This window comes from Ovis canadensis, chromosome Y (assembly GCF_042477335.2).
Source record: "Ovis canadensis isolate MfBH-ARS-UI-01 breed Bighorn chromosome Y, ARS-UI_OviCan_v2, whole genome shotgun sequence".
NCBI classification, from domain to species: domain Eukaryota; kingdom Metazoa; phylum Chordata; class Mammalia; order Artiodactyla; family Bovidae; genus Ovis; species Ovis canadensis.
The window spans coordinates 18,922,729-18,949,472 of record NC_091271.1 but is presented as its reverse complement, the minus strand read 5'-3'; positions in this window follow the sequence as shown (position 1 = coordinate 18,949,472).

The following is a 26,744-nucleotide window of genomic DNA, read 5'->3' as shown; positions in this document are numbered from 1 at the left end:
AGTTTTCACCTGAGACCAGAACACACACACACTCTTTATACAACTAAAAGTGGTTTCAGCTGACACTTAGCAAAGCGCTTTGGCCCAAGTAAACTAACCGGAAAGGCCTAGTAAAGTATTCAAAGTGCAAATAAATCAATCAAGCTTTGAATAAATAAACACAATTTATTTGAATTTGAATTTATACTCACGAATTACCTAAAATGGAGACAACAGATTCATTACAGCTTCATCATCTGTAGTCCTTCCTCTTCAGTTCTGAGAAGGATGCTAACCGCTTGGTGATGATCTCTTTCCAGCATTTTGTGAAAGCTTAGAGGACTTAAAGAAATTGAGGACTGGGGAGAGTGGGGAGAGACAAAGAGGAGGAGAAAGGAAGAGGAAACGGAGAGATTGCTCCTGGCATAGGTCTACAGACAGGATCCCAGCTTCCTGGAATGGTGCACAGAGATTGCTAGGTATCCATGCCAGAAGTGGAGAAGGGGTGACATTCAACTCCAGGAGGAGACTCAACTCCAAGAACCTACAGAGGCAGCCAAGTGCGCTGAGGTTCAGGCACCAATACTTAGAGGGTACCCCACAGGTCTGTGAAAGAGCCCTTGGAGATCGCAAGAAAGAAGGTTTCCACAAGTATAATCACAGATTAGATGGTTGGATACATTAGAGGAAGGGTAACTCTATGACCTGATAATTACTGAAATACATGAGACAATTCTTGCACATCAGACTGTGTCAAGAAAGATGGAAACTCAATAAGTTTGATACAATGGGAAATTACACACGCAAAGAATTAGCTGTTAACTGTACTACATTTGTGTCCAAGGCAAGATAAGATACAGAACCGAAATCTTCACATGGTCAACTCGGGTAAGACACATGTAACTGGAAAATGGAAGGAAGAGTTCCAAAAAGGCTTTAATCACCCTGGACTATTTTTGTCCAATATATTTACGATTCTTGGACAACTCTATTGTAGCTTAAGGGTAAGAGAACTCAATTTAGCCCAATTCAAAAGCTGAACAGATTTCCTGTGTTTGATCCTTTTCAGTTACATCTATGGGTCCAGCGCAAATCAAAGTGGACGTCAAGGCTCTTTTTCCTTTGGGAATTTTAACTTGCTTTGCTACTGTGTCTGACACTGATATGCCGACCTCACTGTGACTACAGGCCAGCTTAATGGGAAATGGGACAGAATGAATCAAATCCCCCTTTTGATCACTCAACAGGAGGTCCACAGGCACCAGGTCTCATTCTATTAACTATCTCTGCTTCTCCAACTGCAGTCAGTGCTACACAGGGCCTGCTTCATGCTTGCCAGCATCTCTCACCAAACACAGGCATTTTAGCGGCTGGCATCCTTGAGATGTCCCTGGGCTAGGTGAAAGCACTCTGAGACAGTGTTCCTTCTCCCTTGGCTCTGTGCCTGCAGTGAATGTATGCCTCTTCCTCAGCTGGGACAAGAAGCCACAACTCTTCACTGATTAAATCCCGTGTCTGGTCCAAACTCACATCGTAGCTTCTCCATCAACCTCCACTGCACGCTTTCACAGCCAGGTTATCTTAGATCAGCCCAAGAGGCACTTCAGAGAGTGACATTCAGATCTGGCTATATAGCTGATACTGAGATCTGCAAGGCATGAAAACACTTCAAAATTACGTTGCTAAAACACTCTACAGATTATATGTATAGGAGAGCTTTCGAACTTACAAGTAACATCAAATACCAAAATAGGTTCTTACTTTTCCTTTCTCCACTTCTCTCATTCTCTCTCTCTCACACACACATGCACACATCCTTTTTACATGTTAAGACAATTACACGAAAAACAGATCATAGATTTTTAAATAACATCTCAATATGCAGATCAAACAAAACTGTACTTCCTCTATTTAAAACAAAATCACATAAATTACCCATCGGTTTCCCTATATTTGATATTACTGAATAATGCTATAAGTTGATCTTTTTGTTTTTAATGGGATTTTTAACTTTGACTGAAATACTTGCTTCAGACTTACTGAAGGCAGAATTAACTATTTTTTTTTTCTTTTTTTGACCTCCTCCTTTTAGATTTGGGGGGTGATGATTCAAAATCAGATGTGTTCACAGTAATGGATGCTACTTCCACCAATCCTGGCTGAAGGGGTTCCAGTGATACATGAATAACAATTTTTGTTTCAGGAGACAATCCTTCTATCTGCTTAGGCTTCTTAAACATTTGATGACACTGGGTCTTGTGCTCCCTTTCCTCTTTGGAAGTTAAAAACTGTAGCCGACATTTGGAACACTGGTGAAAACTCTTTTCCCAGTGCCCTCGATGATGACGTCTGTATGCTGTTGCAGTTTTAAAAATTTTGAGACAAAACGGGCAAAGTAAATTCTTGGTGTTACCATGGTATGCTCTGAAATGTGCATCCACATCTGCAAAAAATGATGATCTGTAACTGCAAACCTGGCATACATAGGGCATTTCACCAGGCTTATGATTGTCTTTCATGTGCTCTAAGAGAACCTGATCTGTCTCAAAGGACAACTCACAGATGTGACAGACTGCGGAGGGCTCCTGGGCCGTGTGGACACTTTCAATGTGACACTGCAGCTGGAAGGGAGTCGGAAACTGGCGGAGGCAGTGCTGGCAGGTGGTGTGGGTTTTCCAGCTGTCACCTCTCTGCCTCTCAAGTTCCAAATGGTGCTTCATGTGATTCATAAACTTGACATTTTTTAGAACTTTCAAGCAGCTGAGGCATTTAAACGCCGTGTGGGTCTTCGCTTCTGGCTGCCCAACTCCTCTATGCTCGCCATAGTAGAAGTCGCGAAGTAACACAATCAGATTTCCTTCTGTGGGATCACCAATTTTGTTTGGACTTGCCAAACTTGGAAAATCAGTTTTTGTCCGTCCACTTTCCCCTAAAGGTCTTACAGGCTTGCAATGAACACTGTCCTTTGGAAAAGGTGTTGGACAAGGTTCTCCATTCTGAACATGGCTTAGTGAGGTATGGACACGGTCTGGTGTGCTTTGCTGAGTGGTCTCTGTATGAAAAAAACCTGACGGGGAAAAACCTAAAGAATGTTCCCCTACAATGCCATCGCTGAGTTTAGGCCTTCTGGGATTTCTGCGATTTGTTTCACAAGGGGAAACTCGCTTTGATACATGAGGACTTTTATTCATATCTCCTGCAGAAACTGCTGTTTCTACTGAATGCTGCAATGAACTTGTGAAAGTAATCAAAGAAGAACATAACTCCTTCGAAAAGCAATCAGGCACTATTTGTGGTGAAATACTTTTATAATCAGCTTGAGACGGAGGTTCAATAATAATAGGACTACCTGTTGATCCTGAGTCAGAGTCAGACACTGGAAAGACAGTCTTTGCTTCTGATGTAGGAGTCACATGACTAACAGGCTGTAATCTGTGAGCGTTACCTTTCCTGAAGTGACCATACCTTGTTCTCCTTGAATAAGAACCTGGGGTATCTCTGTTCAGTATGTTTGAAACGACTGGTTTTGAAGCTGAGCTCATCCCAACAAAGATCACGTCAGCATCGTCATTTACATGTTCCACTCCAACCAAGATCACTTCATCGTCATCATCATCATCATCTACTTGTTTCGTCTCTCCCTCCCTTTTCTGTACTTCTGGCTCTTGTTCTTCTTCACGTAACATACATGGGAGTTCCATATTTTTAATACTTTTTTATTCTTAGAGGGTGCGGCCACAAGTCCCAGTGCTTCCTTTATACAAACTGCCACCTAAGTGTAAACATACTACAGATTAGTTAAGTACAGAAAAATGGGCTATTTGATTATCTCAAAATCTCTAGAGTACTTATACACACCCTTATCTTACATACAAAGACACTGAGTGTCAACCAGACTCAATGACAGCTAAAAAATCTACGACTACAAGTCTACATGGCTCTAGAATTATAGCTTTGTCGCATGTTCACTTTAACCTCTTCTACTTAAAAAAATAAAGAGGGGAAAAAAAACCAAAACGCCACACTGATCATTACGTGAAATCACATGTAAAGGATGAGTATTTTTACAAAAGCATTGTTCTACAGCGTTTCGAAGCATGGACTTTGGAGTCATAGGAGATTAAGTTGGAATTCTAACTTAAGCACACACCAGTTGCGTCTTCTTGGGCACATTTGTAACTTTTAAATGTGTGTCTGTATCTTAAAGACAAACATGCTTATTTCTTAGACTTAAGGTTAACAGCTTTTTTAAAAGGCATCAGCTATTCAATGGCATCTTGTTTTGTAGTAAAAATGGAAGAAAATGTATCTTAAATGCACATTACAACCGATCCACAAATTCTAATTTCGTAAATGTTAACAAACAAAATAGGTAGCAAATTCAAAGTATAATCTATCTATACCTAGTTAACAAACAGCATAATTCAATGTCAAGCACTTAACACAGGCCTAGGAAAAGGAGAATGGGCTCTCTTTGATAATCTCACCCCAATTCCACACTGCTATATCCTAAATTTCTCCCTCTAATCCTGGCTAAACTTCAATCCAACAATGCTTCATCCTTTATGCCACATGTCTCTTCACCACATAGCAGGCAAAGTGATGCCAGTCTTTCTCTCATACCAATATCAGACAGAGATATCACTCACACACACACACACACACACACACAAACACACACACACCTGATATCCCTCATGAATACAGGTGAAAGAGTCCTCAACAAAATACTGGCAAACAAAATCCAACAGCATATAAACAAGACTGTATACCATGATCACATGGGATTTAGGGAGGTATGCAAAGTTGGTTCATTATAGGAAAGTCAACCAACATTATGCCATTTTAAAACAATAAAACAAATAACACATCTGCCTGAAGAAAAAGCATTTCCTTGAATCTAGCACCTTTTCATAACCAGGGTTAAAAGAACACTTAATAATTAAGAACAGAAGAGAACTTTCTCAATCAAAGGGCACCTGTAAAAAGACCCACAGCTAACATCATACTTAAGAATGAAAAACTGAAAGCTTTCCCTCTAAGACTGGGAACAACACAAGGAAGTCTATTACACACTTTGGCTCAACATTATACTGGCAGTTTTACAACCAGAGCAATCAGGTAACAAAAGAGAATTGTTGCTGTAGTTTAAAAAAAAAAAACAACACAATGAAAAAACAAAAAACCGCTTTCAGAATGGAAAGGAAAAATCAAAATATTGGAGATAACATACCTTTGTATATAGAAAATCTTGAAGAAAACACAAGTATTAGAATTAATATATAGCTTGCAGAATAGAAGACAAATATTTTAAAAGTCAACCACATTTTACAGTGTAGCAACAAATGTTGTTGAGTAAATACTTGAATCTACACTAGCATTCAAAAGAATACTTAGGAAGTCAGAAAGAGGAAGACAATATATTCTTTCGAATGGCTGAGTAATACTCCATTGTGTATATGTACCACAGCTTGCTGATCCATTTATCTGTTGATGGACATCAGGGTTGTTCCATGTCCTGGCTATTATAAACAGTGCTGCGATGAACACCGGGGTACATGTGTCTCTTTCAATTCTGGTGTCCTCAGTGTGTATGCCCAGCGGTGGGATTGCTGGGTCATATGGCAGTTCTATTTGCCATTTTTTAAGGAATCTCCACACTGTTCTCCATAGTGGCTGCACTAGATTGCATTCCCACAAACAGTGTAAGAGGGTTCCCTTTTCTCCACACCCTCTCCAGCATTTATTGCTTGCACACTTTATAGGAAACAATTCTAATGAGACGGATGAAACTGGAGCCGATTATACACAGTGAAGTAAGCCAGAAAGAAAAACACCAATAGAGTATACTAACACATATATATGGAATTTAAAAAGATGGTAATGATAACCCTGCATGAGAGACAGCAGAAGAGACACAGATGTATAGAACAGATTTTTGGACTCTGAGGGAGCGGGAGAGGGTGGGATAATTTGGGAGAATAGAACCGAAACATGTACACTATCATGTAAGGTAGTCGCCAGTCTATGTTTGATGCAGGATACAGGATGTTTGGGGCGGTGCACAGGGATGATCCAGAGAGATGATATGGGGTGGGAGGTGGGAGGGGGGTCAGGATTGGGAACTTATGTACACCTGTGGTGGATTCATGTCAATGTATGGCAAAACCAACACAGTGTTGTAAAATAAAATAAAGTAAAAATAAAAATAATAAAAAGGAGAGAAGACAAATATCATATGGTATCACTTACATGGACTCTAAAATATGACACAAATGAACTTATCTATGAAACAGAAACAGACTCACAGACATAGAGAGCACACTATGTGATTCCCAAGAGGGGAAAGTTGGGGTAGGCACAGATTGGGAGCTGGTGATTAGCAGATGCAAACTATAATATATACAAGAGAGAAATAAGAGCGTACTGTATAGCACAAGGAACTATATTCATAATTTGTGATAAACAATTATGGAACAGGGTATGAAAAAATTGTATGTGCATATGTGTGTGTTTACATATGAAGGAAAGGAAAGGACAACTGTTGGCAACCACATACAGAAATTGGATCCTTGTGTGTTATAGATAGATTTTAAAATGGTGCAACTGCTACAGAAAACAGTTTAAAGGCTTCTCAAAAAACTAAAAAACTAGACCCGATACATGATTCAGCAGTTCCACTTCCGGATATAAAATCAAAAGAAGTTAACATGGGGTCTTGGGATATCTGCAGAGCCGTGCTCACAGCAGCACGAAGCACAACAACTAAGAAGTGGAAGCATCGAAATGTCCATCAAATGTGATATATACACATAATGAAATATTATTTAGCCATATAGAGAAAATTCTGTCACATGCTACAACATGCATGATCATTTCGGACATCAAGCCAAATGCAATAAGCCAGTCGTACAAAAAGACAAATACTGTAAGTTTCTACTTGCATGAAATAGCTAACACAGTCAAGCAATAGAAAGGAAACAAAAAAGAACGATGGAGTCCATGGTAGGTCAACGGGCAAGAAAAGAGGAGTTGCTGTTTAATGGGACAGGTGATGGGTACAGAGTTTCGATTTTGCAAGCTGTAAAGGTGTAGAGATCTGTTTCATAACAATGTGATAAGGAATTCCCTCGTAGTTCAGAGGTTAGGACTCCACAGTGTCCTATCAGGGGCCTGGGTATGATCCTCAACCAGGGAACTGTCATTCAAGCTGCACAACACAGCTAAAACAATGACAACAACAACAAATCAACACTGTGACTACGTGTGTGTATATGTCTTAGTCACTCAGTTGTGCCCAACTTTGCATCCCCAGGGACTAAAGCTCACCACGTTCCCTTCTCCATCAGATTTGCAGTGGGTTGCCATTTCTTTCTCCAAAAGGCTGATGAAAGTGTGCAAAATACTTAGCATGCAAAAATGGTTAAAATGGTAACAATTTAACTTAGATGTTTTCTACAACAATTAAAAATAGAAAAGCATTTAATAACCAGGAAAAGAATTTGAATAGACATTTCCGACTCTTTGAAACCCCATGGACTGTAGTCTACCAGACTCCTCCATTCATGGGATTTTCCAGGCAAGAGTGCTGGAGTGGATTACCATTTCCTTCTCAAGGCGATCTTCCCCACCCAGGAATTGATGCCAGGTCTCCTACCTTGCAGGCAGACACTTTCTCTTCTGAGCCACCAGGGAAGCCCTGAGCAAAATGTCAATCAGTCTCACTGAGATACTACTTCACACCCATACCACTTCACACCCAATCAAAAGGACGAATAATAACAAGTGCTGCAGAGGATGTGGAGAAAAGGAATCTTCATGATATTGTTGAGGTAATTGCTGTAAAATGGTACAACCACTCTTGCAAAAGTGGTTGGTCAGTACCTCAAAAATTAAATGTAGAGTAGACATATGATCCAGGAATTTCCATCTTTTGTATATATGTACCAACACTGAAAATGTTCAGTCCATGCAAAATCAGTGTTCACAGCAACATTACTCGCAATAGCCACAAAGAGTACACCATCCACGTATTATCCATTCATTGACGAATGGATAAACAAACTGTGGTATATGCTCAAAATGGACTGCATGGAAGCCATTTACCATATTCATATACCATATTCAGCCATAAAAATAAAACAAAAACATTCACTGCTATACAAGCATGAACACGATGAATCTTGAAAGTACACAAACGAGGGGACTTTCCTGGCGATCCAGGGTTTAAGACTCTCCACAGCTGCCATCCCTGGGCTGGGAACGAAGATCACACATGCCACATAGCTAAATAAATAAATATTTAAAAAGAAAATACAACATCTGAATAAAGCCAAACACAAAGGTCACACATTGTATGTGGGAGAACTGTAGGTGGAAGACAAGCAGGAAAGAGAAGCACTCTGTAATCGAAGTGAAACATTTTTTTCAGGGAGGAGGAAATGAACTACGCTGATAAAGGCTGCCAACAAATTAAATAAAATAACAATTAAAAATTCACCACTGAGTTAAACATTTGATTTCACCTGTGGCCTTGACAAGAGTGGCTTTATGGGAAAATGAGAGAACTCGAGATAACAAAGTCTAGGAACAACTCTGCAGAGGTCTATAACAAGCAAATATGAAATAAAAGCAGCAGAAGCAGGAGGTGTCACCAAAAGATGGATTTTTAACGACAGGTCACATTATAGTCCGTCTGTTCGCTGATGGGAACCATCCAGAGAAACAGAAATCTTAATCCAGGAGGACAAAGAGGAGACTTGCTAGAATATCAAGAAATGAGTAAGTCTAGAAATGAGCAGATCAGGAATTGAGTACATCAAACCACAAGAGCACACAAGCTGGAGAAGGCAATGGAAACCCAAACCAGTACTCTTGCCTGGAATATCCCGCAGACGGAGGAGCCTGGTAGGCCGCAGTCCATGGGGTTTCGAAGGGTTGGACATGACTGGGCGACTTCACTCTCATGCACTGGAGAAGGAAATGGCAACCCACTCCAGCGTTCTTGCCTGGAGAATCCCAGAAAAGGGGGAGCCTTGTGGGTGGCTGTCCATGAGACTGCAGAGTCAGACACGACTGAAGCGGCTTAGCAGCAGTAGCAGCACACAAGAAGGTTACACAAGCCAAATAATTTGCTCACATTGACAGAGCTGAGATCATATAAAAAAAAGGCTGGCATAGTGGATTAATGGGTATGGTAACCAGCCTTCAAGTGAATTCAATCTCCTGATATTCCCACCCCTGTGTAGTTCTCTCTCAATCTATCACAGGGTAGACCTGTGAGACTAAGCAAATACACAAGTGAAGATGTGTAACATCTCAAAAAAACTCTGCATTTGATCATGGGTGCAAGTACTTTCCTGAATCACTCATTCTGAGTAAAGACAGCAGCCTCCACAAGAGAAGCCCCTTGAAGAGGCCCACAGAAGGAGGAACTGAGGCTTCAAGAGTACAGACAAGTGAGAGAGCTTAGATTCAACTAGCTAAGTCTTCAGAGGTTGCCAAGCCAGACAAAAGCTTGACTACTACCTCAGGAGAGATGCTAGGCCAAGAGATAACAAGTGGTAAGTTCTTTCAAACTATTCCATTTTGAGATCATATGTACAACACAAACATTTCAAGTTCTAATACCATTCACATCATACTTACACACAGAACAGTTCTCCTATAAATATAGCAAAAATCAAAACACACACACACACACAAACACACACACACACAGACACACACACACACACCCCTATCCACAGCACCGAAACACAGGAGTTGCCTGGCAGTACAGTGGTTTGGTTAGGACTCAGCCCTCTCACTGCCAGGATCCTGTGTTTGATCCCTGGCTGGGGAACTAATATCCTATGAAGCCACATGTTGTGACCAAAACAAAACATGCGGTGAAGTTCAAAGCTGTACCAGCAAGATAAGTATACAACACAGCTGTAGGCACAAGTTGCTGGGCATAGAGCTTCCTATGATCTTGTTTATGCGCATGAAATGAACTCAGATGGTGCCTCACCCCCATCCAGTGGAGTTCACTTACTTAATGAAGAAAAGCCCTTAAGGGTACAGAAATGAGCAAGTAATCTCACATGAACATGTTAAATCACAGGATAATTTCTCTGAATGAACCACCGAATTCATTCATTCATTTGGCCATGCTGTTTGGCTTGTGGGGTCCCAGTTCCCTGACCAGAGACTGAATCCAGACCACTGCAGTGAAAGCCCAAAATCCTAATCACCAGGCCACCAGGGAACCCCACACCTGCATTGCTTTGCTTTCCTAGCTAAAACCTTAGGATATGTGCATTGCCCCATTTTAGCCTCACCAAGTGGTAGGAGTCAGCTCTACACAGCTTAAGACCCATGGTGCTCTTACTTTTTTTCTTTCAAGAAGGCAGGAGAAAGCAAGTCACCCTGCCTGTTTTTAAGCTTGCCACTCAGAAAGCTGCAAACCTGAAACCATGATGGCCCTGAAGTCAGCACCCGCAATCAGGGTCAGGTAATCCCCAATCAGGAATACTCTCTCTCAACAGCACCGTGTTAGCCGACGAATGAAAGGAGAAAAACACAAAGTAAGAAAGCCACAACTTTGTCCCTTGTTGTAAAGATGTCTGTCACCTTACCTCAGGGGCCCACTGAAATCCTGAGCGCTTGAGACCTCCCAGGCAGCACACGGTCACATCCTGGGGACAAGCAGAGGAAACGGCCAGGGTGAGTCCCCTGTTCCGGGAACATTTTATCCCCCCAGGCCCTACCTGGTCCTACCCTACGGATGCTGACCAGGCGTCTCACACTCAACCAGACCAAGTGATTGAACTCCTTTGCCCTGAGCTTCTTCCTCCCACCTCCCTTCTCTCAGTAACAAACAAATACCTCATCTGCCAACTTCCCGAACCAAAGGCCTGAATCTCAGGGCCCCCAGGGATGGGGCAGCCCTGGAGTCTGAGGAGAGGCCGAGGAAACAGGAAAACGACCAAAGCACCAGGGCAGTGAAGAGGCCACTAGATCGATTTTTTTTCTTTTTTTTTGCTGCGCTCGCCTGACTATGCCTGGGTGCAGGATGGGGTTGGGCCGTGAAGATTTGTGTTTGTGTGTGTTTAAATCATTAGGTTCCACAGGAGAGCTGGGGGTGGTGCCCGGAGCCAGGGGCCTAAGAGGCCCTTTCCTGGAGCTGGCTTGTCCCACCCGCCTCCCGGGCCGGAAAGCTGCTGGAGAGCTGAGCCCGCCCAGACTAGAGAGGAGAGAGGGCGAAAGGCACCTGAGGCCTGTGGGTCCTGCCGCACGCTCCCTCCTGAGGGCCCGCGGGCCCTCACCAGCCGCCCCACCGAGCAAGGCTTCGTGAGAATGGGGACCCGAGAAACCCTCCCTTTAGCCGTCAGGCACCGCTTTGGCTGAACCACGCTCCAGTCCTTACCAGCCCCCGTTGACGGAGGAGACAGAACTGCCTGCGGCTCACCTGCCTTAGGCAGTTCCCGGATCAAGCCTGAGGAGGCGAGCCCGAGGGGATGAGGCCTCCTCAGGTCAGGGGCGCCGCCTCAGCTCCCCCTATAGGCGAGCGGGCTGCCTCCGATGATTGGCTGCCAGGTGTCGGCTCCTGCAATCTGATTGGCCGCGAGGCCGAGTTGGGCGCATGCGCGCACGATAGACACCACCCCCTCCCCCCACCCCATAAAAGCACCCCCTGTGGGCGTGGTCAGGCTGAATCTGAATCTCAAGAGTATTGGGTCAAGATTGCTCAGCTCACCAAACGCAAAGAAAGAAAAAACAGATGGCACAGTCGCCAGGGCTCAGGGCTGAGAACGGCCTCCGAGTCTACCAGGGGAGTCCAGTGATGGTGTCCGGCACTCACAGCCCTCAGGGGTGACCTCCCTTAAGCCAGTTCTTTGCTTAAGTAACTTGACCTTACAGTGCAACTTGGCGCCCCTCCTCTTGGAATTACATTTCAATCAAGGCAGGGCAGCCTGCCCCTGTTTTTGCACTGTCTATTGTGAGCTGAGAATGAGCTTTACTTTTTCTTCTTCTTCTTCTTTTTAATTTTAGAGCTTTACGCTTTTAATGGCTGAGGAAAACCAAAAAGAATTTTATTTTCTGACGTGGAAATTGTGTGAAATTCAGTTTTCGGAGTCCTTAAATTTGGAACAGGGACTTGCCAGTTTCTTTCGTTGTTGTCTATGGCTGAAAACTTAATCGCCAATGATCATATTTGCAAAGCCTAAAATATTTCTTTTTTGGCCCTTCACAGAGTCTTTTTTAAATGCCCTGTGCTGCTGGAAGTCTCCTAGTAGACCGTTGAGATCTCCTATGGGAGGATAAAGTTTTGGTTTTGTTACATTATTTTCTTCTCTAATATATTCATTTTTCATTCTTTACTAATTTCATTCCTTCACATCGCTATAAGTTTGTTCTGTTGCTCATCTTTACAACTTTTTGAGATAACTGTTAGTAACTCTCATTTCTCTTGTATCTAATGCTATAAATTTACCTTAATTTGTTGTTGTTGTTCAGTCCCTCAGTCATGTTGGACTCTTTGCAACGCCATGGACTGCATGCAGCACACCAGGCTTTCCTGTCCTTCACTGTCTCCTGGAGTTTGCTCAAACTCATGTCCATTGAGTTGGTGATACCATCCGAACATCTCATCCATCGCCGCCCACTTCTTCTCCTGCCCTCAGTCGTTCCCAGCATCAAGGTGGTTTCCAATGAGTTGGCTTTTCCCATCAGGTGGCCATACTATTGGATCGTCAGATTCAGCATCAGTCCTTCCAGTGAATATTCAGAGTTGATTTCCCTTAGGATTGACTGGTTGAATCTTGCTGTCCAAGGGACTCTCGAGAGTCTTCAACACCACAGTTCAAAAGCATCAGTTCTTCGGCACTCCACCTTCTTTACGGTCCAGCTGTCACATCCATACATGACTGTGGGGAAAACCATAGCTGTGACTAGATGGACTTTGTCAGCAAAGAAATGTCTCTGCTTTTTAATAGGCTGTCTAGGCTTGTCATAGCTTTTCTTCCAAGGGCCACATATCTTTTAAGCTCATGGCTGCATTCACCATCCACAATCATTTTGGACCCCAAGAAAATAAAGTCTGTTACTCTTTCCATTGTTTCTCCGTACAACTTTAACTGTGTCCCGCAATTTTTGCGAATAGACTGTTCATTATCATTCACGTCCGAGTATATCCTAATATTCTCTTCTAAAGACAAGCCTAAATATTGCATGGGCTTCCCTGGTCACTCAACTGGTAAATCGCTTTCCAGCCAATGCAGGAGACACAAAAGGCCTGGGTTCGATCCCGGGTCAGGAGGATCCCCTGGAGAAAATAATGGCAATCTGCTCCAGGATTCTTGCATGAAAATTCCATAGAGATATGTGTTAAGATAGTTATTTCTATTTTCCAAGTGAATTGCATTTTCAAAGATGTTTCTTGGTCAATTTCTCATTATTGCATTATAGTCAGATGACACAGTCTAAATATTATTGATCCTTTGTATTCGAAGATTTCCGTTAAGTATGCCGTACTTCAGATTTCCATCTCCGTGAAGTCAAAATGAAGTGGGTGTTGTGTAGAGAAAACACTTGCAATGTCTGAAATGTATGTATGTGAAATGACTTCCTTTATGCTTCACAATTATTCCAGCATCTTTCAGTAGGGTACCTTTAACTAAGTTCCAGGGTTTTCTCAAATTTTACCAGTTTTTCCACAAATGTTCTTTCCTAGTTTCATAGTCCCATATAGGATACTGAACTGCATGAGAATATAGAGCAAAAAGCTACAGATACCTCCCTTAGCTTACTCTGGTCTATAGCAGTTTCTTAAACTTTCCTTGTTTTTCAAGACTTTTGACAGTTTTCAGGAGTCCTTCAGGGACAGGCATTTTGCAGAATGACTCTCTATATGGGTTTGGGATGTTTCTCCTGATTGCCCTGGGGTTTATATAATTTTAGAACTATACCTCCAAGGCAAAATATCTTTCTCATCATCTCCCATCAAGGATTCATACTATCAATATGACCTACCACTAGTTCGTCTGCTATAAAGTTGTCTCCTTCCTGCTGACATATTCTGTTCTTGGAAACAAGCCGCTAAATACAGCCTACATTTAGGGAGGGGCATGGAATCTCATCTTGAGGAAAATATCGAAGACATACACAAATTACTGAGTATACAAGTTAACTGAAACTCCTTTGTAAGGAAGATCTGGTCCTTCTAGCCATATCTTTTAATGTTAAATTAATTAAAGTAAAGATTTAATAGGTTTCCAGTTGGTGCTAGTGGTAAAGTACCTGCCTGCCAATACAGGAGATGTAAAAATGTGGGTTCAGAGGAGTCTGGTGCGCTACACTGATGGGGTCGCAAAGAGTTGGACAGACTGAAGCCGCTGAACACACACAAAGATTTAATACCGCAGTCACACTGGCTACATTTTAACATTTGCAAAGTGGCATATTAGACACGGACATAGAAAATATCTTTTACTGAGAATTCCTTAATGATCGGGTTGTTAGAGATTTGTGCTTCCACTGCAGGGGGCAGAGAGTCAATCCCTGGTTGAAGATCTAAGATCCCTTAATCCTCACCGCCAGGCAAAAAAAAAAAAAAAAAAAAGAAAGAAAGAAAGAAAACAAACCCTGCCAGATGAACACTCCATCTGAATATACAGATAAAGGATATAAACAGAACACCTCACAGAAAAGAAAAAAAACATAAGCATTTATATATGTGAAAAGCTGATCGCCCTTATGAGGGAATACATGTAACAATTATGAAAATGTTTTCTATTGCTGCAGAGAGGTCTGTGAATAGCACTGACTTAGGTCATTGTTTTTCCAACCTTTCTTCTTTTCAAATGTGATGCATATTAACACATGAAACTGCTTTAGCTCTGTCTCAAAAATTTGCTATTTTCACTATCATTCAGTTCAAATAATGTTTTTCCCATAACAATTTCTCTTAGGAGCAATAAGTTATTTAGGTTCAGAAGCAGGAGAAGGAGAAGCCTAAACCACAACATTAAAGAGGCTTGTGAATTACAGAGGTGCCGCTTTTGCACTTTGGGTTCCTGGCAATCCTTACTCTATCCTCAGCCTGTGTGCAGTGCCATTGCTTCATTTTCAAACTTTGGGAGTTCTGTACTCCTCAGTTATCTTTCTGGGGTTTTGTTTGGTCATGCCACAGAAGCTGTGGGATCTTAGTTCCACAACCAGGTGTTGAACCCTGGCCATTGACAGTGAAAGCATCAAGTCCGAACCACTGAAGCAACAGGGAATTCTCATACCTCTTTCTTTCTTTCTTTCAAAGATTTGTTCATTTACTTGGCTGTGCTTGTTTTTAGTTCCAGCACAAGGACCCTTCAATCTTCATTGTAGCATGTGGGAGCAGGAATTTTAATTGTCACATGTGGTATTTTTAGTTGCAGTATGTGGGATCTAATGCCCTGACCAAGGAATGAACTTGGACGCCCTAATCTGGGAGCACCGAGTATTTCCACCGGACTACAGGGATGTCCTTCCCATGAATGAACCCAGGTCTCCCACATTGCAAGTGAATTCCTTACTGTCTGAACCACCATAGCTTTGACTATAAGAATTTTGGTCAGCAGAGTGATGCCTTAGCTTTTTTTTTTTTTCTTTTTTGATGCTGTCTATGTTTGCCATAGCTTTCTTCCAAGGAGCTAGCTTCCTTTAATTTTGTGGCTACATTCACCATCCACAGTGATTTTGGAGTCCAAGAAAATCAAACGTGCTGTTATTTTCAATTGTTCATCATTTCTTTGCCATAAAGTGATGGGACCAGACGTTGTGATCTTTGTTTTTTGAAATTTGAGTTTTAAGCCAGTCTTTCACTCTCCTCTTTTGCCACCATCAAGAGGCTCTTCACTTTCTGCCCTTAGGGTGACATCATCTGCATATCTGAGGTTGTCGCTGTTTCTCCAGCAATCTTGATTCCAGATTGTGCTTCATCCGGCCCAGTGTTTTTCATGATGTACTCTGCGTTTAAGTTAAATAAGCAGGGCAACAGTATATAATCCTGACGTACTCCTTTCCCTATTTGGAACCAGTCGCTTGTTCCATGTCCAGTTCTAAGTGTTGCTTCTTGCCCTGCATACAGATTTCTCAGGAGGCAGGTCAGATGGTCTGGTATTCCCATCTCTTTAAGAATTTTCCAGAGTTTGTTGTGGTTCACACAGGCAAAGGCCTCATCACTTCATGGAAAATAGATGAAGAAACAATGGAAACAGTGACAGAATTTATTTTCTTGAGCTCCAAAATCACTGCAGATGGTGACTGCAGCCACGAAATTAAAAGATGCTCACTGCTTGGAAGAAAAGTTGTGACAAAGCTAGGCAGTGTTTTAAAAGAAAGAGACATTACTTTCCCAACAAACGTCCATAAAGTCAAAGCTATGGTTTTTCCAGGAGTCAGGTACAGATGGAGGAGCTGCACCATAAAGAAGGCTGAGTGCTGAAGAATGGATCCTTTCAAACTGTGGTGCTGGAGAATGGAGAAGACTCTTGAGAGTCCCTTGGACTGCAAGGAGATCCAACCAGTCAATCCGAAGGGAAATCAACCCTGAATCTTCAGTGGAAAAACTGATGCTGAAGCTCCAATACTTTGGCCTCCTGAAGGGAAGAGTCAACTCATTGGGAAAACAAAACAAAACAAAACAAAACCCTTGATCCTGGGAACTATTGAAGGCAGCAGCAGAAGGCATGACAGAGGATGAGATGATTGGGTGGCATCAGCAACCCAACGGAATGAGTTTGAGCAAGCTTCAGGGGATGATGATGGACATGGAAGCGTGGCATACAGAAGTTCATGGGGTCACAGGGAGTCAGACACGACTGAGCAACTGAACAACAAAAGCCAGGCAGGGTCTTTATGTACAGCTGGCTGAACCTCAATGGGGCTTTTCTGAATTTCTGGAGGTGGGTAGAACATAATTTTTTAGCCAGATCCCATGCTGCAGCATGTCTGGAATATTTTGTGCTCGTAGTCAATCTTTTTTGTGTGTTTTCTGGGTGGCACCTGGGAGTCAGTGTTCCTCACAATGATGGATGCTGTCTCTCTCAGTCCCAGCTGAACTGAACTTTGGATCATGACCTCTGTTTCAGGAGGCAACCCTGGCAAGTTCTCTGGCTGTTTGAATGACTGATGATTCTTGGTTTGGTGCTCGGTCTTTTCCTTCACGTTCAAACTTTGTAGCCAGCACTTGCAACATGGAAAGACCCTCCTGTTGCAGTTCCTCTGAGCGTGATTTACAAAGGATGTCACCTATTTGAACATTTTGAGGCAAACCAGACAAACAAATTGTTCATGTTTCCATGCCATGTTCTAAAATACGCCTCTACATTGGCAAAGGATGACAATCTGTAACTGCAAACACGGCAGACATAGGGCATTTTGCCAGGTTTGTGACTGTCCTTCAGGTACTGTAAGAGAACCTGATCTGTTTTGAAGGACAATTCACAGATATTACAGACCGTGGAGGGCTCCCAGGAAGCAGGGACACTTTCCATGCGACACTGCAGCTGGAACGAGGTGGGAAACTGCTGGTGGCAGTGCTGGCAGGTAGTGTGGGTTTCCCAGCTGTCACCCTTCTGCCTCTCAAGCTCCAGATGGTTCCTCACGTGGGTCATAAACTTGACATATTTTAGAAGACTCAAGCAGCTGAGGCATTTGAAGGCTGTGTGAGTCTTCTGTTCTGGTGCCGTCTCTTGTATGCTCCAAAGTAAAAGCCATCAAATAACATTTACTCTCATCAGTGAATTTGATCCCAGATTTACTTTCATGGGATCAACAGTCTTGCTCTGACGTGCAAGAGTCAGAAAGTCCATTTTCTCCAGGCCTGACAAACTACATGTTCCTTCTGGATCCATAAGACGGAAGCATGCCTGGCCATTGGTGCGAGTCCGTGAAAATGATGCCCCACCATGCACACGGCTCGGTGAGGTCGGGGAATCTTCCAAGGTCATAACCGTGTTTTTCCAGGAGAGATATCTGGAGGGGCCATGGTGGAGGCAGGTCCCCCTGGGATTCCATCGCTGAGTTTGGGTCTTTTGGGATTCCCACTGTTAAAATTCACATCTGAAGTGGGACACCACTTTGAATTAAGAGGGCTTTCATCCTTGCCTCCTAATGAGAGAACGGCTCCAGAGAGACAGGGAGGCACAGAGAGAACAATTCTGAATTGTGAAGGACAGTTTCCGGCGAGCTCGTTTTCTAATCAGGTTTAGATGAAGGCTCCGAAATAATAGAACTGCCTCTTCCTCCCCATACACAATGAGAAACTGGTGATACGGCAGCTGGCTCTGATGCTGGGGTCCTAAGATTTGCAGGTTGCCACCTGCAGGAGGGATCCGGATTCACGTGGTCCTTCATTCTTCTTGAAGATGAGTCCCTGGTCACTCTGTTCAAAACGTTAGAAATGACTGGCTTTGAAGTTGAAATCACTCTGACAAAGAAGGTTTCAGCATCCTCCTTGACGTGCTCCACTCCAACAAAGATGACCTCAGCATCGTCATTGTCCTCACCTCTGGATTTGGACACGGCGGTCTTATTCTCAGGTTGTGGTGGTGCTTGTGCTTCCTCACACGGGAAGAGATGGGCCATTTTGCAACCACTTGTGGCTTCAAGTGGCCCCTTCTAGTGTTTTTCTCCCCCTAAAAGCAATCACCAGGCAAGGTCATCCCCTCTGATCTCAGGTGTCAGTCTCTGTGGTTTCAGGTCACCCTCAGTTGGTCACCGAGAATATTAAATGGAAAACTCCAGAAATATACAACTTATGCATTTTAATCTGCAGGTAATTCTGAGGAGAGTGATTGGAATCTCACACCATCCTGCTTCCTCCTGCCCAGAATGTGAATCGTTCCTTAGTCCTGAACATCCCACGCGTCTGTCACTCGGTTACCACAATGACTGTTGAGATGCCACAGGGCTTGTGACCAAGTTATCCTTACTTTACTCAATAATGGCCCCAAACCATAAGTGGAGGGATGCTGTCCATTGACATATGCCAGAGAAAATCCATTAAGTGCTACCTTTCAGTGAAAAGATCGAAGTTCTCAATTTGATATAAAAGAGAAAGAAACAATGTATGCTGAGGTTGCTAATATCTGTGGTGAATGTGAAGAAGAGAAAATAAATCTGGGTTAGTTTTGCTGTCAAACCTCCAACTGCAAAAGGTATGGACACAGAGCGTAGTAAGTGCTTAGTTAGGGTGAAAAAAAATCGCTCAATTAGTACAGTAGTATATTTTACATAGCGACTAGACTCACAACACTTTTATAAAAGTATATTGTTATAATTGTTCTATGTTATTATTACACCTTCCCTGGTGGCTCAGATGGTAAAGTGTCTGCCTACAATTCGGGAGAGCCAGGTTCAATGCCTGGGTCAGGAAGATCCTGTGAAGAAGGAAATGGCAATCCAGCCCAGAATTCTTGCCTGGGAAATCCCATGGACAGAGGAGCGTAATAAGCGGCAGTCCATGTGGTCGCAAAGAGTTGCACACGACTGAGCGACTTCACTTTCACTTTCCTGTTATTTTTAGGCAGTAGCTATCTCTTACTGTGCCTCTATACAGTAGACTGTATCACAGGTATGTTTGTATAGAAGAACCATTGTGTATATAGAGTTTGATACTGTGTGAGGTTACCGATGTCCCCTGGGGGTCTTGAAACTTACTCTCTGCCGATAAGTGGTGATGATTATATTTCTTTCAAAAGACAAAATTAGTACCTGGTTTAATCACTGGCTGAAACATTGAGATAACTATTAGCACCCTTAGACATAAGGAAACATCTCAAACTCAGTGAAATGACATGACCCTTTTAAACTTCCTTCTCCAGCCACCACTTTTGCCTTGACTCCCCATGGTGGCCCCCGTGCTCCTGTTAAACTCTGCAGGAGAGCTGGTAGGCACCATTTTGCTTACAGATCTACAATCTCACTCAGAAATGCTGACCGACAGAAAATGTCCAAAAGAGCCCCCAGCTGTCCCTTGGGGGTGCCTCTCACTCCCTCCACTCTCCGAGTCCAGAAGGCACCATAGTCTATACATGGATCCAAAATATTTGTTTTAAATCCCAGCCATTTCTAATAGCAGGACTTGAACCTGCCTCATCCTGGCAATTCTCTCTCTCTCTCCCTCCCTCCCTCCCTCCTTCTCTCTCTCCCTTCCTCCCTCTCTCTCTCTCTCTCTCTCTCTCTCCCCCCCCCTCTATTTCTCTCTCTCTCTCTCTCTCTCAGAGAGGGAGAGCATTTACACTGTACTTGAAACTACTTCCACAGCATCACCATTGTATTAGGTATTATAAGGAATGTGGAGATGTTTTAAAACATGTGGGAGTATCCCCTTACGTTACATGCAAAGACTGCACCATTTTATGTAATGGACTTGATCACCCATTAATTTTGGTGTCTCCAGGTGCAGGGCTCCCAGACCCAATCTCCCAAGGGTACCGAGGAGGGAGGGACGGGACTTCTCAAGACTTCTACTGCTCCCCCTGCCTTGGATGCTGTCTCAATTACCAGCACCCAACTCCTGAGCTGCCTCGGTCCACAGTTTCTCTGCCAGGCTTTCCTGACCATGATGTCAGAAATCACAGCCTCCCCCAACTCGCATGCCATTTTCCCCTCCAGAGCTATTGGGCTGCTGTATTTTGGTTTCTAGAACAACATGGGGTGTCTGTCAGTGCTACATGCCTGCTGCAGAAATAAACAGTAACTGTTATTAAACAATCATTTACCTGTACCTCAAGCTCGGCCCACTCATTCCTGGCTCCCCAGGTACTTACACTTGATCTTAGCCAAAAGGCTGAGAAGCAATTTCTCCAAGCATTTGATGACTTCCAAATCTGAATGGATTAAAACTATCAGGCAAGAGAGAAAGTCAGCCAGTATGTAGCTGGATGCTGACAGGGGCAGTGGTGCTCCTTGAAATTAAAGGTTTGTAACACAGTTTCTCTCCATATAATACATTTGTTGATAGCTTCCATGCCATTAACACGTTTCATAGACATTAAAGGACATTCTAAAGTTTACATTTGGCCATTTGTGATACCAGATCACATTTCATCAGTAGCATATCATAGTTTGTTTGCTTGTGTGTAAATGATGTCCCTAGCGGTAAAGGTCCCTCCTGCCAATGCAGAAGACCTAAGAGATGCAGGTTCCATCTCTGGGTCAGGAAGACCCCCTGGAGGAGGGCATGGCCACCCACTGCAGTATTCCTGCCTGAAGAATCGTATGGACAGAGAAGAATCGTGGGCGACAGTCCATAGGGTTGCAGAAAGTCAAGCATCACTGAAGCAACTGAACACACACGCAGACATATGTATATAAATATATATTTTATAGTGGTATGAAAAATAGTGCTGTGGGACCTCCCTGGTATTCCAGTATTTAAGACTTCTCACTTCCAGGCCAGGGACACAGCTTCAATCCCTGGTCAGGGACCTGTGATCCCACATGCCACTGGGTGTGGCCAAAGGTAAATGGAATAATGTATCTTACAGCTGATGTCATCTTAGATTTATTGAAGATTTCTATTTTTCATAAGCAGAATCCAGCCTACTACATTCATGTCACAAGTCACTAATGGCATGCTAGCTGCATTATATAGGCAAGTGGTTTAGACAGGGATTGACAAATCGGCTTGCTTCCCGATTGTTTTTTTTTTTTTCTTTTAATTTTTAAAAACGTTTAATATTTTTTACATTGAGGTTTAATTTCGGGAAAAACAAAGGAAAGGTTTGTGACGTGTGAACATTATATGATATCTAAATTTCAGTGTCACAAAGAAAGTTTTATTGGAACACAGATGTGATCATTTGCCTCTGCCTGAGGCTATTTCACCCTGCTAATGGGAGAGACCTCATGGCCCTTAATGCCTGGTTACTCTCTAGCCCTTAGCAGAGAAATTTTGCAGACTCATGGCTGCAGAGAACAAAAGGAAGCATTCCAAACCCCATGGCTCACCAGCTCCTGAAGTCCAGTTGACTCAGTGCAGCTAAACACTTCCTACTCTGAGACCAAGTGGAGGGTGAAGCTGGAGTGTCTTTGTCTCCACGTCCCAGAAAGATTTCTCTGGGAATAGCAGCACCGCTTCCTGTGTCCAGTGTCCGTGAAACTCCTACCTGGCTCTCCAAAAGCCTTTTCCCAGTGAGGCGGCATCAGGAGATTCCACGCCTTTTAAAGCCCATTCTAGTCCAATCCATAGTACCCAAACCAGGCTCCAATCAGGTTTCTGAACCAGTTTTTCCCCATAGGATCTTTCAACTAGAAACCTTTCTAGCAAAATGTTGGAGAGGGGAAAGAATCTGAGTGGGGCTTCAGGGCCCCTCCCAGGGGCTATTTTCCAGGTCTCAGTGTGGTGAGTCCCCACTTGCATCTCCGGCATCCAGAGGCCCACCACCTTATCTCCAGTTTATCTGAGTCTTTAGATATTTGGGGTTCAATAGCTCAAGGGCAAGGGAAGGTGGTCCACACAGCTATTCCAACAGGGCATGGGCTGATGTCAGGAACCTAAAAAGTCAGGAGTTCTCTTCCAATGGCAAAAAATTCTCCAGCTGCAAACAGCGAACCCCTGTCCTCTTCCGAGGGCAAGGGGGTGGGTTGGGGAGGAGGCAGGGTGAGGAGGGCAGGAAGCAAGCTTACTCCCAAGTGATCTGCACTTGAAGGCTCAGCACCCGCTGGATTCCCAGGGTCCTCACTGTGAATCTACATGCTGAACCCCAGGAGCTTTTTCTAGGCGGGGGCTCATGCGTTCTTAAACCACGTCAGGGGTGTCAGGTCACACCCTCACCGCCCTCCTGCACCCTTCCCCCCTGACTCGCCCTCTTCTCTGTCCTCCTTTGCAGCACCTAGATTATATCTCAAGCTTTCCCTCCCACTGCCTTTACAGCCCTGTGCACACAGATTCGTGGGTTTCAGAGAGGGTTTCAGAGAAGAAATACGTGTATTTCCATTCATTATAAGGTAATAGAGTCACTGAATTAGAACAAAAATGATGTCCACTCATGAACGTGATCTCAAATGCTGTGATCAGATACAACATCAAAGACACCATTATCATCAAATCAACATGTTCTCCCCTTAAACTTACAGAAGGTATGTCCATTACATCTCAATGAACCAGGGAAAAAAGAAGAAAAACTGACCATTAGAAAGAGCTCGTTTTAGACTCTTTTAAGAAGCATGATGGCCGGTGCTGTGCCTAGGAGCTCAGCTGTGTCTGACTTTTTGCGACCCCATGGACTGCAGCCAGCCAGCCTCCTCTACCCGTGAGTGCACCAGGGAAAAATGCTGGAGTGGGTTGCCATGTCCTCCAATGTGGGTGAGTATCAGAATCCAGGGCTAGGGATTTCCTGGCGGTCCAGTGGTTGAGGATCTGCCTTCCAATGCTGGGAATGTGAGTTTAATAGGTGGTGGGTAAGATCCCACATGCCAGAGGGCCGTAGAACGGACAAAGGATCCTGCATGACACGGCTAAGCCCCGAAGAAGCCAAATAAGTGAATAAAACTGAATATTTTTAAAACTCTATGCTCTTTACATTCTTCTGGATATGTTTGAAAGCACGATATTAACAGTTTTATTTATTTATGGACACACCATGAGACTTCCTGCAGGAGCTTAGTTTCCTGACCAGGGGCTGAACCCCAGTCACCAGACTGAAAGCATTGAACACTAAGTGCTGGCTTGCCAGGGAATTCCTAGTTTGATGTACTTAAAACGGTTTATTTTGATTGTCTGCCATAAGGTACATCCTTTGCAGTGTTTACACTTACAACAGAAACATTTTGGGTGTCAGTTTTAAAATGTTTGCAAAAACTTAGGAGAGAGGAAGAAACATTTTGACTACCGATTTATGCTTCTAGGCATCCCTGATGGCTCAGAGAGTAAAACATCTGCCTGCAGTACAGGAGACCAGGGTTTAATCCCTGTGTCAGGAAGATCTCCCGGAGAAGGAAATGGCTCTCCACTCAAGTATGCTTGCCTGGGGAATTCCATGGACAGAGGAGCCTGGTGAGCTACTATCCATGGTTTGGCAAAGTGTCAGACACAACTGGATAACTAACACTTTCACTTTCATATGCTTCTGAAGATTGCTCAAATCTCAGAATCACCTGGCACATTAATAAACACAGAGATTCCAGGGCTGCATATCACACCTAAGAAATTCAAATTGCCCTAGGAGAGGGCCTGCAAACCTGAAAATTCAAAGCTCACCTCACTTGATTCTGAACTGAAGTGAATCCCACGGTGTAAAGTCATCCAACACTTTGGGAAAGATTGATCTCTGGTGGCTCAGCAGTAAAGAATCCACCTCTTAATGCAGGAGACCTGGGTACAGTCTCTGGGTCGGAAAGCTCTCCTGGAAGGAGAAATGGCAACCACGCCAGGATTCTTGCCTGAGAAATCCCATGGACAGAGGAGCCTGGCAGGCTACAGTCTATGGGGTCACAAAAGACTCAGACACACAACTTAGCAACTCTGCCGCAACAGTGAAAGTGAGAGGTGCTCAGTTGTGTCCAACCCTTTGTGACCGCGTGGACCATATGCAGTCCATGGAATCTTGCAGGCTAGAATACTGGTGTGGGTAGCCTTTCCTGTCTCCAGGGGATCTTCCCAACCCAGGGATCAAACCCAGGTCTCCCGCATTGCAGGCAGATTCTTTACCAGATGGGGCGCAATGGGAGCCCAAGCAACAATAAGAACAAGCTTAAAATGCCCAAGAATATACGCCTTCAGGAGACCCTAAGGGTTGAGGGTCAGGAATGCATTTTTTCCTTCATGTGACACACTGAGCACCTGCCTTGGGAGGAGCAGGTTATTGGCAATTCAATAAACTAAAGAGATGTAGCTTGAGCTGGGAGCTTCATCCTCCCCACCACCCTTCAGAGATTCTAGGAGCTCCACACCCTCTTTGGGGGCTTCTGGAGGTCCTTCGTATTGAAGGAAGTTAGGATATAATCAAAGCTGAGAGATCTGGATGCAAACATCTCCGTTTGGGCCACACTTTCAAATCTCCTGGGCTGTGCTTCTTCACCGTCAGTGAATCTAAGGAATTGCCTATGTGTCTTGTGCAAAAACACATTCTCATCCAACAGTTGTGGGTGGGGCCTGAGAGTCTGAGTTTCTCCCAAGCTCCAGGTGTTGCCCAGGCTGCTTAAGGTGTCCATATTAAACAGTGAGTACTAGAGAGCTTTTGAAAACTACGGACGTTCTGATTGATTCTGTCAAGCTGACTCCCTGCCCACAGACTCAGTGTCTCCAGGAATGGGACCAGGGAGTCAACGTTATTAAAGGTCTCAGGTATTTCTAAGGAGCAGATAGGGTGCAAATGTGTAGCCAGGCAAATCACCCTACCATCAACCCTGTTTTGGGCTTCATTGTGTCCTGCAAAATCCATATGTTGCAGGGACTTTCCCAAAGGTCCAGTGGCTACAACTCTCCACTCCCAGTGCAGGGGGCTGGGCTTCTGTCCGTGGTCAGGGAACTAGATCCCACGTGCTGCCAGGAAGACCGAAGACCCCACGTACCACAACTAACACCTGGTGCCGTCAAATAAATTAATTCATTAAAAAAAAATCTGTAGAATATCTAAGCCCCAACACTTTGGAATGTAATCCTCTTTGTAGATTCTGCCTTTAATGAGGTGATTAAGTTAAAACGAGGTCACTAGGGTGGGCCCTAGTCCAAGCTGATGGTTCTCTATATAAAAAGAAAGAGGGAAATTCCCTGGAAGGCCAGTGGTTAGGGCTCAGATCTTTCACTGCCAAGGGCCCAACTTCAATCCCTGGTCTGGAAACTAAGACCCAGAAGAAAAGCAGCATGGCTGGAAAATAAAGAGGAAATTAGGACACACAAGACATCAAGGATGCATGGACATAAAGGGACAGGAGGACACGAGAATGCGGGTGCCTGCTCATCAAGGAAAGAGACCTCCAGAGACACCACACTGTCAACACCTTAATCCTGGATTTCTAGCCTCCAGAACTGGGAGAAAACAATTTCCTGTTCTTTAACTCTCATGTATTTCTGGTGGCCACCTGAGAACATTAATGTGTTCTTTAGATCAGGAGTCCCTAGAGAGGGTTCACCTCAAGGACAGTAGGGGGTATGCAGGTGATGACTCGGCTTCCAGCTGACTCCCAAACATCAACAAATGCCGCCCACCCAGATCTTCCAGGACGCAGCCTGCTCCTGTGGACCCCATCTTGCAGACCACTACTGCTAAACGTCCCCACACAAATCTCTTTCTGCCCCGCCCCCTTTGTTTGTTTCTTTGTTTGTTTGACTTCTCTCCTAGACTCTGAGGGACAGAACCTTGAGAACAGAGTGAGGCCTGTGCTCACACCATCCTGGATGTGAAGGAGAGTATGTGTTTTAACCCCCCCCCCCAAAAAAAAAAAAACAACAAAAGGAAGAAAACCCAAAGCTGTCAAGCAGAAGCTTGTCACCAAGTGTACAGAAAAGCCTTCACATGATAGGTTAGGAAGAAGCAGAGGACATGATTTCAACCTCTTCTTCAGGGAAGGTTTCCGGGAAGGAGGATAGCATGCTTTCTGTAGATGGACTGAGGGCAGATGAATTTATTGGAAGGCATTGGGTAGCCAGGAAAGGAATATGAGTGGAGAGGGGTATGTCATCCATTCTGTCAAGTTCCAGAAGTTTCTATGATACGGGCCACGGTCACAGGTCTCCCAGAGGTCAGGGAGAAAGGAACGTTTGGTGACCTCATCAAAGCCTGGCCCATAGAAGC